The sequence below is a fragment of the Cryptomeria japonica genome, chromosome 8, assembly GCF_030272615.1.
Source record: "Cryptomeria japonica chromosome 8, Sugi_1.0, whole genome shotgun sequence".
NCBI classification, from domain to species: domain Eukaryota; kingdom Viridiplantae; phylum Streptophyta; class Pinopsida; order Cupressales; family Cupressaceae; genus Cryptomeria; species Cryptomeria japonica.
The window spans coordinates 253535967-253552326 of record NC_081412.1 but is presented as its reverse complement, the minus strand read 5'-3'; positions in this window follow the sequence as shown (position 1 = coordinate 253552326).

Below are 16360 nucleotides of genomic sequence, written 5' to 3'. Positions count from 1 at the left end.
AACCACTGGTAGAGTGTTTTGTCGGTTCATCATCAGAATCAGTCACACCTTCCTCATCTGCTATGTAGCATAATTTATCTTTGTTTTTCCTATACTTATACTTGTTCTGATATCTAGGGTTAGGCTTAAATGATCTTCTAACTCTTTCTTCAAATCTTGAATTCTTTTCAGGACATCTAGATGCAAATCGACCAATCTTATTAAATGCAAAACATTTAAAAGGTGCTTTTCCTTCATACTTACTTCCTATTGGTCCTTTAGGTACTCTTATCGCAAATAGTTCTTCAAGTTGCTCAAACTCATCATCTTATCTATTCATATCATCTAATTCCTTTGCATATAAAGCTTTCCAATCTTGCTTACCGGTTGATGATGCAGATGCATGAAAAGAAGGTTCAGACTTCACAGCTCCAGAAGGTCCAAATTCTTCAAGATCAAAAGAAGATAATTTCCCAACCAAGGTATCTCTATTAATATAAGTATTAGCCATTGTTCTCAATTCATTAATTACAATAGCCTTCCTCTGGTAAGCTAGTGGTAGGGCTCTCAGAACTTATAAACAATTTCATCTTCACTCAGAGTTCCACTACAACATTGAATTCCCATAACAATCTCATTTACCCTTTCCATGAATGTAGTAATCCTTTCATATTCTTCCATCTTCAGGTTTTCATATCTCAAATAGTAACCATCAAGTTTAGCAATCTTCACAATAGGGTCACCTTCATTAAGAGTCTCCAACTTATCCCATATAACCTTTGCAGATGATTTGTTAGTTAATCCCATTATTTGTTGATCAGAAAGTGCACACAAGAGGGCTTCTCTTTTTATACAATCATTCTCAAGATCCTTATCCAAGTTTGCCAGATGCTAGATTATAAGGTGTAACACCATTCTATATGATCTCCCAAATCTCCTTGCCAAGTCATCTCAGATGAGTCTCCATCTGAATCTTCCATACTATGTAATTTGTTCCATCAAGCCTAGGAATATCTCTCCGAAAGATAGCTCCAGATGAAATTGAACTATTAGTCACCATAGGATCTTCCTCAAGCAATTAATCTTTCTGTAGAGAGGACCAGAGCTCTGATACCAATTGTTAGATAGTTCAAATAATCAGAAGATAACTGAGGGGGGGGTGAATCAGTTGTCACAAATTACCAGAACCTTAAGAAATTAAAACTTTAATGCCAGAACCCAAAAAAATAATATTGAAATGCTTAAACCAAATACCAGAATAACAGATAAACCAATTAAGCATAAACAATAATCATAGAATAAATACCATCCACATGACACCAAGATTTATACGTGGAAAACCCAGTAAAGGGAAAAACCACTGTGGGAATCCTACCCACAGTCAGATAATACTTCTGTAGTAAGTATGTGAATTACAATTGAGGGGCCTGCACTTGCAGGAAGGCCAACTACCTAAAGCGCACTACTCATCACAAAAGGAGTCTCACTGACTACATAGAAATCTAGACTATAATCCATAAGAATGAATGAACTACAAAGATAGCATCTCCTATGCCTGAATATAGTTCTAGTTAAGTTCAATACCGGAGGACTAAATCCTCTTACATAAACCCAAATCGATCTCCAATGATCGACCAAATCCTTTGCCTGGATGATATTACATTATTTGCACATCACATCCCATGCCATGATATGATCTACAATGAGATCTTACATCATACATATACAAACCCTCGACCATAAATAATTAGGTCAGCCACCAGATAATAAACCAATTATATAATTACAAAACATGTCAGCCTAAGACCAAACAAATAATATCCAACCCAAAAGACATCCCAGAAACACATCAAGAGGTTCAATCCACATGTTACATTAATCCGGTCCATAACCTAGATCAACTGAGACCCAATATAGGCCCACACACTAAATCAATGATCCCAATTCGCCAATTCTCTAACATGATCACTATCAGCATCCCGAATCTCCACTAGAAGCTACACCAATGCCACTTATGCATATCATCAAAGATCTTCATCAAAGCTATGCCAGTGAAACCCTCGCTGAAACCACAAACCAAGATTCCAAGCAAACAGGATAACATCCGATCACCAGACCAAAGCCAACTGAATGAATATGAACATGAGTAGCATGAATAAACCAATTCCATAACCAAATCATACCAGAGCATACCAGATCATGCTGGATCCAATCCAATTAGAAACCACACATCCTACAAGGACCAGAAGGGTGTTGGTAAAGCATCCAAAATAGCTAGTGTTGACATCAGTTACAAAACATCGATGCAACACATAATCAATTCCTCCAAATGGCCAATACTATCAGGCAGTATATAGGTACAAGAGGGGTTGTTAGGCAGGATACAGGTATAGGAGGGGCTTCTACATAGGCACCTATGAAACAAGAGACAAGACAAAAGTTGGTAGCTCCCAGACAAATTCAAATCAGAGTGCCCAGCCACCACTAGTAGGCTCATATTAGTGCCCTATATTCTTCAGTACAGTGGCTACAGGAACAACTTAGATAGGCATAAGGGTAGTTGACACAAGTACAAGGTCATTTGACACAAGCCCAAAAACATATTGCCTCTCTGACTACAAAGAGAGACACCAATATTGCAAAGAGAGATGTTGCTATTGATAGACAGAGACATGCGGAGGCCAATGCAAAGAGACTGTAGAGAGTGCACGAGGGGACTACCATAGAAGATGCCTTTAGATAGATTTGACACTCAGCTCGAGAGGCAAAGTATTATAGGCAGTTGTACTATGTTAGTACCCTTGTTGATCAGTGCACACATAGTTATGTAGAGGCTTATGTTTCCCGATCAAGATGGCATCAGACACAGATTGAGAGAAGAGGTGTGACAAGACCTCTTTCCAGAGATCCACCAGGTGGAGACCCAAGTGCTAAGGTGTAGTAGTAGGAGGGTCAGCTAGACTGACAAAGTCTTGAGGGAGTTCAGTTTAGCTCCCCATGCCACACATTTTGTACCATTTTATGTAGACATTGATTTAGTCAAGAATATGATTCTAGACAGTTTTTATATATCTCTTTGTTGGTAAACAGATTTATCACCTAACTCTATATTCTCACACCCACAAAGGTGACAAATGTAATCATAGTTGAACTGATGTAGACAAGGTAGGGAGATCCAATGAAGGACAACCCCACCTTGCGACCTATAACAAAAACACCATGAAATAACAAAGCAAAACAAGATCATTCAACGCAAGATATACCCTAGGAAAACCCTCAAAGGGAAAAACCCAGCCTCAAAGCTCAATCCTTATATTATTTTGATGAATTGCATATTCCCTCAGGCTTTACACATGTTAAACTATAGCCCATAATCACAAAATCCTTTAAACAACTCAAATATATGATCCACAGATCATCTACTTAACAACTATATCTCTAGTAACGCTCTGTTGATCCTGACCTCAGTCCATCAGACCAGAACACCGCAATCCTCCAAAATATACATCTTGCCTGATTATTATCTTTCACAGACCTTTTTGTTCACAAATCAAACTCCAAACTACCTTTTTATACTATCCACAAGCCTCAACAACTCAATGAAGTCGGCCAAAGATCTACCGGCTCATAATGAAACGTGAGAACACTAACATGTAGGCCAAATCACCAAGAACACCTCTAATAATGCTTAGAAATTTGCACAGACCTCCAAGAACATTGGTCAAGTATAAAACAACATCTAACAATGATCCACAAGTTATGAAAAAATGATTCGCAACCCAATTCACACTCTACCAATTCAACATAGGAAGAACACGCCAATCTAGAAGCATACCAGAATCAAATCCAAATTCCATGAATATCGAATATGTTTAAGACAATGATCTCGAGATGCTAAATCCAAATCCACAACTCTAAATTCACAAACATTAAGAAACACAACAATCTCCAAGTAACTCAACTACTAACTGCTCCAACCAGACGAACTACTCAGATGCTCCTGCATCATGAACCAGTAAAAAAAACTATCCATTGATTGATTCTCTTCTTATTTTACAAGGTGGCAGCTACCTTCATATAATATTCAATTAATAAAGAATTTTCCCAAATACTTTTAACCCGAAAGCAAATAAGGAGAGAGATTTTAACCAGAAATCTTTACAAAGTCATGCATAAAATACAACCAGATTACCAGATTTTCTAGATTTTTAGATTTTCCAAATTTTAAATCAACCAAATTACCACAAAATATCATTCATAGATAATATTCTTGTAGTAGCAAAAAATTTAAATCATTCACCATCTCAAATATAAATTCATCCACTGATAACCATTCAAAAGAACAAATTGCATCCACACATCATAATTCAAAGATTAAGAATATCTGAAAGCCACTAGCACTTTTTCTATAGTCAAAATAGTAGAACATAAATATGCTTAAAGAAGTTTATGCTCTTAAGAGTAAAACAAAATTTGCTCAAAAAATCGCCTAAATCTACTAATCAACTTGTTTATAACCATTCTCCCAAGTCTTTTTCATTCCAAGAAACGGTTTCTTGTAAAGATAACAGTCTTGAAAGTGACCGTTCTAAAAACAAAAAAAGATCCACTAAACAACAAAATCTAAATCACATCACAAAACCACAAGGCTATAAAGTCACCGGACTCAAACTCCAGCATTAGGTGTTGGGTGCTATTCTGCAATCCGATTGTCAATCTCGTCTGCTATTTCCTCTTCTTCAATCACTGTTAGAATGATATCTGTAAACTCTTCCTCATCGAATATAGTAGCTCAAAAAAAGTCAATCAAGTCCATGAGGATATCCTCCTACAATTCCTTAACATCTAGTTGCACTACAGGGCCTTTCTTAGCTTTAAGCACCATCTTGTTGAACTCAATTGTCTGGTTATCTTCCTGCTGTGAGCTTGTCTTGCAAACGTTGTTTGTGGTTTTCAACTTGTTTTTCAATCTTTCCTAATATAACGATGGCCTTTCTATATTCACTAAAATCAGTATGTTCTTTCCATGCAAAAGACTGTAATTGTTAGATTATATCCTCCTACTCTTTCTCTGGCCAATTCAAATCTGGGTTGTGAAATGACAACTCACCATCATGAGGAAAAAGCATTTTGATGTAGGCCAATCATGACAATCTCTCTTTTTTTTAGCCATCTCCAAGGGTGGTATATTAAAGTTTTCTACAAAAATAACATCAAATGTTGTAATGCATGCTACCACCCTTTTCGTGTCCTTAATTGTTCAATTGTCATTAATGATGGTACTTTTGTAAATATTCCCTTCGTTTGTTTCCTAGAAGCTATGCATGACATGGTAGCTGATGGGGTCAAAAAAGCAACAATGAGAGGCAATTATTCTTATCAACTTGACATGCTCATTTAATTCCGGTGGTGTTCGAGCTTGATCTGTATTTATCACCACTTGTGTTGTCGCTTTAGCAAGCTTACGACATGAGTTCAATGTCATATCATCAAGAATATGGTCACCTCAAAATGAGAGATGTCCTTGGAGATTTCGATGAAGCCCAACCTAAAAAGTGTCTAGGAAATAGGAGGTCGGAAAAATACACAACCCTCGAACTTGTTCTAAAGATAATTGCAAATCCGACATTATCATGGCATCGAACTCCCATGGGCCTTCCTCAAGCATATCAGGTGGTTGGGAAGTTTTGACAATATAGAACCCCATGACAGAGGTTAAGAAACATAGATTGGTCACGAAAAATGCAAGAAGGAAGAAAATCAATGAAGGGTTTACGCCTTACAAAATTTTTAAAAACTCATAGGTAACATGGGCTCTAAATGGGGACTAGGACTGACCAGACGTAGAGAACTCTATAACTCAAACTAGTGCATGAAGATTGGGCAATAGAGTCAGGAATAACAAAGGTGAGGGTGCTACCTGACAATAGGGAGGAGGGGCAACTGGGCAAAAACTTTAAAAATGGGAAAACCCCAAAACCTGAAACAACTAAACAAAGCACTAACAAAAAGTGAGACCTAAATATATACACGACCATAGGGGCCTTATGTCAAAGGAGTGAAATACACTCAAGAAAAACCATTGACTAGTTGGGAGAATTATATACATGTGCAGAATAGAGGGCTTCAGACATATGACATGATGAAAGACGAATGACATTCGATGATGGTTCCAGAGCCAGACTTCTAATTATAGCCAATCAAAAGTTTTTTGTAGATGCATTCATGCCCAAACAACCATTCTTCATGAAACACTTCTTGAACATGATCAATTAGTCCTCCACAATTTGTTTGAGATAGCTGGAAATAGTCTTTCTGAAAAAATTTAGCTAGCATATTCTAATTCAAGCAAAATTCCTTCTAATCCAACTTAAAGGCTTCAACATATCCAACATGGCCAGTCATAAAGGAATTATTTAGCAACATCTCAATGCTTTTATTTTCAACGATTGAGGATTTATCAGTGATTAATCATTAATAAGGGCCCTGGGGTTTTGACTCGGGAAATGAACATCTTCACTTCCCGTTTCTACACGACAACATAAATAATTGAGCTCATCATCATTAGAGCTATCCTCAAGGATGCGTCTTTCAGGTTCATTAGAGTTATGGAGAGATAACAAACACTTAATTGGATGAGGATTTGTCAATTCAAAAAGAGGGTTATCCCTAACCTTGGTATCCTCATAAGATTCTATAGGGTAATACAAAGGATTTAAAGGATTCCTTTCAATCTCTATCCCCTGGGTTGGGGACTTCTCTTTAGAAAAGAAGAGGAGATCTTCCTCGGGTGCTATGCCTCGTGCAAATCCAGACAAGTCAATTAGAGGGCCATCAGAAAGAGAACCTTTTTTTGGCTTACCCAAAGTCGAAAAAGAACTCATGCATGTTGTACATGATGACATTTGATTGTCATATTCCAATAGCATAGGATAAAACCTTGGGAGGACTTCATATTCCCTCGCACATAGGAGCTCATCTCGGAAGATAAATTGAGGCAATGTTACCTTCTTTTAAACTCCATTGGAACTGCTTATGAAAGTTTCTACTCCAACTTCAGTGATTCGACCTTTATCATCGACTATACCACATCGAAAATCTCCTTCAAAACCTTGCTAGAGCCAACTTGAAACATTAAGCCTTTTGAATTCTTCTGATGTCTTCTCTTCTTTAGGAATACCAAGCGATAGCTCTTCAGGCTCAACTGGTATGCACATCGAAAAAGACTTGACCTTTACACTTCCCATCAGGTGTACTTCTTCTTCTGGGTATTCATGATGGCCCCATAGCATTGATGATTCAGACAACATATCTTTATAACTTCTTCCTATAAAGGTAGAAGAATCAAACAAGTACGATTCTCATGTCTCTTCAGTTGAAATGTGATAGGCCCCTTTTCAAAAATAGCTTAATTGACTCTATCTCCTATATGCATATCTTAACAGTGATGCATATAGGTAATCCTTAGAAAAATATCTTTCATTTGCATTAATTTCCTCCCCACAAGTATTCATAGGGTGAGACAGTAATTGACTAACATTCTCTTTCAAATGTTAACCATCTATTAATTTAGGCCTAGCCTAGAACCCTCCTCTGAGTCTATACACAAACAAAGTCATTGGTCTTCTTCCTAGAAGACATTTAAAATGTTTCCAAAGACAAGCATACACTGGTTTAGCAACTAGAACCACTAGCTCTCATATTTTTCTAGTTTCATTTCCCTAGCAGAGTTGCCAATAATCTATTGGTTAACAGATATATCACCCAACTCTATATTCTCACGCCCACAAGGGTGACAAATGTAACCACAATTGAACTAGTCAAAACAAACTATCTATTGACTGATTCTCTACTTATTTTACAAGGTGGAAACTACCTTCATATAATATTCAATAAATAAAGAATCCACCCAAATATTTTTAACCCAAAAGAAAAGAAGGAGAGGGATTTTAACTAGAAAGCTTTGTAAAGGCATGCATAAAATTAAAAACACTATTTTTAATTAGATTTTCTAGATTTTAAATCAACTAGATTACCACAAAATATCATTCAGAGATAATATTCTTGCAGCAAAAAAAATTTAAACCATTCACCATCTCAAATATAAATTTGTCCATTGATAACCATTCAAAAGAACAAAAAGCATCCACACATCATAATTCAAAGATTATGAATATCTGAAAGCCACCAGTAGTTTTTCTATATTCAAAATTGTAGAACATAAATATGCTTAAATAAGTTTATGCTCGTAAGAGTAAAACAAAGTTTGCCCAAAAAATCCCCTAAATCTACTAATCAACTTATTTATAACCATCCTCCCAAGTCTTTTATGTTCCAAGAAACAATTTCTTTTAAAGATAATGGTCTTGAAAGTGACCGTTCTCAAAATAGAAAAAGATCCACTAAACAACAAAATCTAAATCACATCACAAAACCGCAAGGCTATAAAGTCACTGGACTCAGGCTTCAGCATCGAGTGTCGAATGTGGTTCTACAATCTGATTGTCAATCTCGTCCACTATTTCCTCTTCTTCAATTAGTGTCAGAAGGATATCTGTAAACTCTTCCTCATTGAATACAGTAGCTCATAAAAAGTCAATCAAGTTCATGAGGATATCCTCCTACAATTCCTCAACATCCAGTTGCAACACGGGGCCTTTCTTAGCTTTAAGCACCATCTTGTTGAACTCATTTGTCTGAGTTTCTTCCTTCTGCAAGCTCGTCCTACAAATGTTGTTCATGGTTTTTAGCTTGTTTTTTAATATTTTCTAATATAATGATGACCTTCCTATATTCACTGAAATTAGTACATTCCTTCCATGCAAAATACTATAACTATCGGACTATATCCTCCTGCTCTTTCTCTGGCCAATTCAAATTTGGGTTGTGAAATGGTAACTCACCATCATGAGGAAAAACCATTTTGATGCAGGCCAATCATGACAATCTCTCTTTTGTTTAGCCATCTCCAAGGGTGGTATATTAATGTTTTCTGCAAAAATGACATCAAGTGTTGTAATGCATGCTACCACCCTTTTCATGTCCTTAATTATTCAATTGTCATTAATGATAGTACTTTGTAAATCTTCCCTTGATTTGTTTCCTGGAAGCTATGCATGATGTAGTAGTTGATGGGGTCGAAAAAGCAAGGGCGAAGGCCAATTATTCTTATCAAATTGATAGGCTCATTTAATTCTGGTGGTGTTCGAGCTTGATCCATCTTTATCACCACCCGTGTTGTCGCTTCAGCAAGCTTACGACATGAGTTCGAAGTCATATCATCAAGAGTATGGTCGAATCAAAATGAGAGATGTCCTCAGAGATTTCAATGAAGCCCAGCCCAAAAGGTGTTGAGGAACAAGGAGGTCAGACAAATCCACAACCCTCGAACTTGTTCTAAAGACAGCCACAAACCCAACATTATCGTGGCATTAAACTCCTGTGGGCCTTCCTCAAGCATATCGAGTGGTCGGGAAGTTTTGAAAATATAGAACCCCGTGACAAAGGTTAAGAAACACAAAAAGGCTGCAACAAATGCAACAAGGAAGAAAATCATTCAAGGGTTTACGACTTACCAAAATTTCAAAAACTTATAGTTAACACTCTTATTACTAATATGATATCCTTCTACACTTGACACGGGTTCTTTTTGAGAATATGAGATACAACGGTATTTTTTTGATCTATATGGTACTTATGTGATGTGATGTTTTTATGTTTTGCTTATATGATGGGTGGATGCATTTGATTTCTATTTCTATATGCTTATAAGTTTACATTTTTTAATTTAGATGACGGATGAATGCATATATTTTTATTGTGACATGTTCATATGATGATTATGCATCAGAATGTATGTATCATGATGATGTTTATTCATGTTGATGCTTTATATGTGTATGTGATTCTTATGTATGTGATGGATGCAATGATGAAATTTATGTATGATGATACAAATGATGTTATATGATTGTGTTTATGTGATGATGCATGATACTTATGATGATGTGATGTATAGATTAATGCAATGAGCTCTCGTACTAATGTTATGAAATGTGATGATGTAAAAATAATGCACTTAAATGATATAAATGAATGTAAAGCTATGAGATGACATGGATGAATGTAAATGCAAATGCTACTATATTTTAAATGATATGGATGAATTAAATGGGATGATACTGAATGCAACTAAATGCAATGATGTGAGTGATGATTTTAACCATGAAAGCCTAATTATGCAACATTGTCATTATGTCGGTCAATTTGTTGTGCTTTGTTTATATCATCATTAAGATTTTAAAATATTGGAAGTTAGTACAAACATCGATGGTATAATTGAACCATGATGACCTGAGTACAACCTACATGGATTTTGATATTGCAAGATCACACAAGCATTGAGGTATAATTAAAACATGATGACCCAAGTGTTTCTTGTGTAAATAATATAAGAGTTGACCCTTTTCTTATGCAAATCCAAAATATCCTCAATGATATGTTACCAATCATGCCCTATGACAAATTTATATAGTACTTTTTATCAACTCACTCACAGTAGACAAACAAAAATATCATTCTCCTTCCTCGCGTCTCTAGTTCAAGATATCCTTGAGTTGCTTAGGAGATATGATAATATAAATCAAGATACAAAAAATGGACCTTCTTGCCAAAGTGATCAAATCATGACTCAAAATAGATCATCCATTGAGTTTTGTTTTCCATTGAGTTGGTTTCAAAAATTATGATCTATGTTCCATGTTGAGTTTCTTTGTGATCTTTGTTTTTGATGTGTTGTCTTGCTTCTATTTGTCTATTATGTTAATCTCAAAGCGGACTGCCCCCACTAAGTTCATAATTTTTCCCCTAGTCTAGAAACAATCTTTTATTATGGATATATTCAATGATCACCAAGCCATGGTGAGACGTTACTACAATGCCCGAAGTGAATATGAGGCTTTTGTTATGGATATGGATAATGATAGTGAAATGTATATGCATGAAATATGCACCAATAGATTGAAGAGTCAATCTATCACAAATAGATTCTATTGCCAAGTTTTCACTACTTTCTTTTATTGCACTCTCTTTGATTTTTATGATTTTTTGTATTTTCTTGCTTTTTTGTATTTTTTTATTTTTTTGCTTTTTTTTGTATTTTCTTGCTTTTTTGTGTATTGGATGACTTAGGTATAGAAATTTTTGAGATGGATGTTGTTTATAGGTTCATCAAACAAGTCTGATTCTAGTGTAGATAGCTGATATGCCCCAAATCCATATGCTGATATGGTGACGAGCGAACCTAACTAGTTTGGTTCAAACTTTCCCTTCTTTTCTTGATCTTGTTGATTGCGGGGATTCTCTTTCGGTACCAAGTCACCAACCTAAAACATTCTTGATTTTAATTTTTCGTTGTACCTTTTGGACATCTATTGTTGATATATTTCCAAGTGATCCAAATCATATTGACGACGTTCATCTAGCAATTCCAATTCTTGCAATCTAGATACCTGGTATTCCTTATCTGGGATGAGTCCTTTCAATGGTACTCTGAGTGAAGGTATCTCAACCTCAATAGATAAAATGTATTTTGATCCATACACAAGTGCATATAGTGTGGCTCCAGTAGTGGTGCAGATGCTATTTTGGTATGCCCACAAGGAAGGGTTTAGTTGGACATGCCAATCACGACCAACATCGTTCACAGTTTTCTTTAGTATTTTCAAAATGGTTTTGTTTAAAGCTTTCGCTTGGCCATTCCCTTGAGGAAAATAGATGATGGATATGGAATATTTTGCAAAGTTCTTGCATATATTGGTTTCTCAAGGGTCTACCATTGTAAGTGATCATGGAACTAGGGATTCCATACCAACAGATATTGTAGTTCAAAATGAAGGAGGATATTTGTTTGTCGGTGGTTAATGGAAGAACTTCAATCCACTTTGTGAAATACTCAGTGGTTGTGATTATGAACTTGTGTCCATTTGAGGAGGAGGGGTGGATCTTACCCATGATCAGTTGAGTCCCCATTGATAGAATGACCATGATGTTGTGAATGGTTCCATCTCTCGTGTCAGTGCATGTATAAGATTTCCATGGATTTGGCATTTCTAGCACTTCTTAGAAAATTGATAGGATTATTTTTCCATGTTTGGGAAATAGTATCCCATTCTTAGAAGTTTCTTGGCTAGAGTAGGACCACTTGAATGTGTCCCACAAATACCTTCAAGAAATTCTCACAAGGCGGTTTCAGATTCATCACTTTCAATACACTTAAGGAGAGTACCCTCAAGACCCTATCAGTAAATCATAAAAGTTGTTAGGGTGTAATGGGCTACTTGATGGATAAAGTTTCATTTTTGGTTTTGGGATAGATCAGGTGGAAGGGTATTGTCTTTTAGGTAGGTATAGATCTTCCCATAGGTTGGAGATTCAAAACCAACCAGGTGACATATGACTTGGGGATCGAGATTATCATAGGCAGGGGAAAACACTTGTTCCACTAGGAACTCATAACAATTCTTCTTATCTGGTATTTGTAGAAGAGAGGTGATGGTTGCCATGGCATCTGCAGCTTTGTTGTCTAGTCTTGGAATTTGTTCAAATTTGATCTTACAAAAGTATTTCTTAATATCATCCACCATTCTTTTCTATGACATCGGCTTGTCGTCCTTTGTTTGATATTCATCATTAACTTGCTTAATGATCAATTGAGAGTCTGCATAGACCTGTAAATTTATGATCTTCCATTCTACTACCACTTTGATGCCAGTGACCAATGCTTTATATTTAGCTATGGTGTTCATGAAGGGGAACATCAACCTATAAGATCTTGGGATTATGTGTCCTTGAGGAGTGACAAATAGGATTCTAAGACCTGATCCATGTTGGGTGTAAGATTCATCAAAGTATAGTACCCATGGTTGTGTTGTAACTGCTAGGAAATTTGTATCCGGGACTTCAATATGCATCAGATGATTATCTTGCAATGGTGCTTCAACTAATTGATTTGATATTTCTTGGCTCTTTATGGCTCTTTTGTCCATATATTGAATGCCAAACTCACTCAATATCATCACCCACTTTGCTAGTTTGTCTGCTAGAGAGGCCTTGCTGAGTAGATATTTTAATGGATCTATCTTTGCTATAAGCTTGATTGTTTGAGATAACATATAGTATCACAAATTTTGAGATGCAAACACCACAACTAAAAAAGCCTTTTCAATGAATGTGTAGTTAAGTTCATAACTACTCAATGTTTTGTTGATGTAGTACACAACCATTTCTTTGCATGTTGAATCTTCCTATGCTACCAAAGATCCCAAGGATACCTTAGTTGCTGAGATGTATAAAAGAAGTGGTTTTTCTATCATTGGCGACACAAATATAGGTGTATTCATCATATATTTCTTTAACTAATCAAAGGCTTCTTCACATTCTACCTCCCATCTGAAAGGAACATTATTTTGTAGTAAGTGAGTGAAAGGTGGACATTTGTCAACCGATTGTGCGATGAACCTTCTAATGGATTGTAGCCTTCCCTGTAGTGATCTTAATTGGTTGATATTTCTAGGAGGAGGCATCTCCATGATTGCTTGTAATTTTGTTGGATCTACCTCAATGCCCTTTGTTGACACTATGTACCCTAGGAGTCTGCCTGATGTAACTTCAAATACACACTTCTTCGAATTTAGCAGCACATTGAATTTTTCCAACCGTTGAAAGATTTTATCCAGGATCTCTAAATGTCCTTCCCTTGTGAATGATTTGGCTAGTAAGTCATCTACACAGTCCCCCATGAATGTGTGCATCATGTCATGGAAGATTATGGTCATGGCACATTGATAGGTCGCTCCTACATTATTTAATCCAAAAGGCATGACATTCCAACAATAGGTACCCCATGGGCATGTAAAAAAATTTGTCTTCGTCTTCAGGTGTTATTTTGATCTAATTGTAATATCAAAAACCATCCATGAGTGATAACATGCCATGTCCTTCTATTAAGTCCACAATTGTGTCTATACTGGGTAAAGGAAAGTCATCCTTTGGGAAAGCCTTATTAATATCTCTAAAATATGTGCATATTCAGATGCTCTTGTTTGGTTTTGATACAAGTACAATGTTGGAAATCCATTCTACATATTCGATCAACTAGATGAATCATACATCTTGTAGTTTATTCAATTCGGCTTTGACTAGAAGTACTACATGTGGATTCATCTTTCTCAGCGTCCGCTTTACTAGCTTAGCTTTAGGATCTATGGATAAAAAGGTGCATGATTAAATTTGGATCTATCCCTAGCATATCAATATATGACCAAGCAAAAATGATTTGATTTTCTTCAAAAAACTTTGTGAAGTTTGGTCTCTCTTGATCTGTTAATGATGCAGCTAGATGTACATTCTTTACTATTTCTACAGTGTCGATGTTGATTGGTTGTGTTGACAATCAATATTGGAGATATTTGATAATTCTCAGGAAGAGTTTCAATTCTTTCATCTATTAGTTCCTTAGTGAGGTTTTCACCTTTGGTAGCACCCTTTCTTTTTACTTTTTTATGATCTAACACTGTCATTATATGGTTTTCACTGTTAGATCAATTTTTTGCTTGATTTTTTTGTGACTAAAAGACTTGGCACTCCCCTGGTTGAAAGTTTTGTTATGAGATCCGCTAGTGGGACATGTTTCTAGATTCACTGAATAGAGGTAATGGACAATAGCATTGTCATCTTGGAAGATGGGTATATTAAGTGATTCTATTTGTTCCTAGTCGATGATCAGTTTGGGATGTACCAATGGTAAGGAATCATCGAATGGGTTAAGGTCTAAGGTAGTAGGAGTCATGATGGAAATATTGTCAAGGTTTGTGATAGCAAAGTCGAGGTCTATGACATTACTCTCCTTGGGATCATCTATCTCATTCTGAAACTGATCATCCTCACTAGAATCATCGATATATTGTGGTCCAAATTCAAATGGTCTAAACCCTAATCTTTGTCCTTCATAGGGTATTGGTGCATATAATTGTACCACATCAATATCCTTATCTTCATAGGACCATTCAGAAGGTGAAAGTGAATCCCACTCCCATTCATTTGAGTATGTTTTAGAACTAGCTTGCAATTTGTGGATTTGTTAATAGAGATTTTGGTTACCTTCTTCTTTCTTGAAAACAAGTTCTTCTTGTTTTCTCTCATATTCCTCCTCTTGTTCTTTACAGACTACTTCTTCATTTTGTTATTTGTGTGTCGCTTCTTCATTTTGTTGTTTGTGAGCTACTTCCTTTTTTGATATGCAAACTGGAATGTCATGTCTCAAACCTAATCCTAATTTGACTTTAGCATTTTGAGAAGGAAGTTGAATAGGTTCTAGAATACCTTCTTTCCATTTGCCAATAGGACCATTTTCATTGTATCCCATGTTTTTTATGATTTTGAACCCTTTACCATATTTATTTTTTTGTACTCTAATATTTAAATATGCTTCTTTTGTTTCTTCCTCATCCTTGTATAGCCAGTTTAGGACATCCTTATCATCAAATTCATCTTCTAGAGTACTTTGACAAATGCACCATCAAAGAGTTTGATGGGATGTGAATATTATTTCTTAGAGGTTGATGGTTGTCCATGGGATCTTGGTGAACCTGGTAGTTTTGATAGACATAAAGACTGTTCAAAAGAATATTCTCCCATACCCTTATCTTTCAGCTGAATCTTTTTCTCAAAATCTATTGATTTAGCATTGAGTTGGCTTTCAGTGCTTGAGGAAGTAGAAGTGAGAGCTTCCCTGTTGTGTGGTACCGAGACATCTTGAATTGCCTTGAGATTGTTGCAGTACTGGAAGGGATTATAATTCATTGAGATTGAGATCTGTTGTCCATTGTAGGGGAATTTCACACATTGGTGATAAGTCGATGGTACTACCTGCATTTTATGGATCCAAGGTCAGTATGTAATAGGAAAAGTCTATATTCAAGAATTGGCAAATTGTATCTTTCTGAATTGGTCCCACTCTTATGGAAAATACCACTAATCCTTCTGGAGATCTCTACTCATCATCATAAGCTTTTATACTTATCTTTCTCTTAGGATCTATAGCCTCTTCACCCAATGCATGTATAATATTTAAAGTACAAATATTTAGACCAGCTCCTCCATCTATTAATACATGTTTGATTCGATGTTTATGTTGGCCATTTGGTGGAATTGATTTTGTTGCATTGATGTTTTGTCATTGATTCCAACACTAGTTGTTTGGATGCTTTACCGACACCCTTCTGGTCCCGGTAGGTTAAAGTGGTTTTCTGGTTAACTTGGATCCGACATGATCTGGTAGGCTCCAGTATAGTATGTTGATGGAATTAGCTTGTTCATGATA